This window comes from Pteropus vampyrus, unplaced genomic scaffold (assembly GCF_000151845.1).
Source record: "Pteropus vampyrus isolate Shadow unplaced genomic scaffold, Pvam_2.0 Scaffold114, whole genome shotgun sequence".
In the NCBI taxonomy this organism is placed as follows: Eukaryota; Metazoa; Chordata; class Mammalia; order Chiroptera; family Pteropodidae; genus Pteropus; species Pteropus vampyrus.
Window position 1 is genome coordinate 2,609,254 of NW_011888895.1, and position 1,777 is coordinate 2,611,030.

Genomic DNA, 1,777 nt, shown 5'->3' on the forward strand with positions numbered 1-1,777 from the left:
GTGGGAAGATGGGAAAGCTTTGGGAAACTGTCTCGCCTCTCCAGATTTACGACTTCACAGCAGCACTCACGTGAAATTCTACCTGGACTACAACCTTCCGCTCAGCATCCTCTCCGGTGCGACGCGCACCTTGTGCTTTTGCTAAGGAAGTCGATCTGAAATTCCTAGGCGGGGTGTCGCTTATACAATTCAGAGAAGAGCAGTTTCACTGCCAACTTTTAGTGGGTGAGAAATCTCGGTTTAGGTGTTTGGGGTGGGACATCGGATTCATTTCTTTCTTTCGTGCGGTGGTTTATAATGAGTCACAGCCAAAAAACCTTTCCTGGGAATGGTTGGTTAAAATAGTTGATTTTCTCTTTTTTTTTTATTCCCACTAAAACATCAAGATAAACCTGTAAATAAAGCCAATAGCATATATTCATACCTGTTGTGTACTTGGGTGACAAATATGGCAGTGGAAGAATAGTGTAAGACGTATTAACCTACCTGTGAATCGTATGTTGTAGCAAACGCCGTTCAGACGTTTGACGGGATTTGAATTCAAAGCATGTGACGTGGATAGAAGTGTGATCTGAGAGGGATGCAGTGCCTTTCCCCATTAATTCCTGGTGGACCTGTTACACTAGGTGAACATTTGTAATTTTTTTTCTAGTTGTTGTAGTGTGTATGTCTGGTAAATAGGTATTATATTTTGGCCTTAAAAACACCATAACAAAGTTCGTCATTTTGAAATACCTGATGCCAAGTAACAATGCATGCTTCGGACATTTGGAAGACGGTTTTCTTTAAGAAGCAAATAGGTTTGGTTGTTCGCGTCAAGAAATGTTGTCTTGACTGAATGTTCTCGAAACCCTGTTTACAGTACTCGGTGGGGATGGAGCAGGTGCAGAGAGACACCATCACATAGCTACTCAAGTATTTCTAGTTAAGTGCTTTTAACCTGGAGAGGCTAACCTCAAGATATTTTTTTTAACTGCATTCTATAATAAATCGACACACTATGCTCTTTACGGAAACGTTATCCGTTTGTCTTTTTATTTCTCATGATCAGTCTGTGAACCCTTTAGATCCTTCAGTCTGAGAAGGACACATTACCTCATCCGTTTGGGTGTAGAAACTCCCAGTTCTTTGCTGTGCTTCATGGAGGGCCAACCACGTGGACGGTACACTCCTTAGAGCAGGGGAAATGGACACATGGGACTGAAGTCAAATGTGGGTATTGCCTTGGCTTAGGGCGATGACATGATGATAAAAAACCTCCACTGAACAACAGCGTTTTGGTGGTTAATTTGAGGAGTTCTCTTTCCTGCTAGAAAAGACGTCCATGGAAGATTACTAAGTGACCAACCAAGCCCGGTTACGTTCGGAAACTCTGCCCATGAGTCTTCTGTTTGCATCCCAGGTCACCTTTTCCTAGGGACTCATTACAAGTGGCAGGGAGCTTCCTGTGCCAGCCCACCAGGCCCACCTAACTCAGCATTTAGTTGCCGAACTCTAGCAAATGACATTCACCTTGATCGAGAGTCACACTCACGATCATTTTCCATGGAAAATCACACGCTCCTTTTTTCTCTGACGGGTAGCCATTTATCAGGAGCGTGTATACATTTTAAAGCCATGTATGTTTGAAGTTTAAACATGTTGGAAAATCCACATCTCAGTCAGGCTGGTTGAACCTGATCATTGAGCAGATTCGCTAATTGAACACCTTGAGGGGAGGAGGACTATCATTTAGTATCTGTCTGGATAGCGAGGAACCCAGCGAATAACAGAGGTG

General features: G+C 43.2%; 1 long non-coding RNA gene across 1 annotated transcript in view; it reads right to left on the reverse strand.

The window, feature by feature from the left end:
* LOC105295832 overlaps window positions 1–820 on the reverse strand; it is a 996-nt gene extending 176 nt beyond the window's left edge. Inside the window, exon 1 of the long non-coding RNA XR_896199.2 lies at window positions 487–820. This is a non-coding gene — a long non-coding RNA (uncharacterized LOC105295832). The remainder of the gene's footprint in view (window positions 1–486) is intronic.
* Between the last annotated feature and the right edge of the window lie 957 nt (window positions 821–1,777).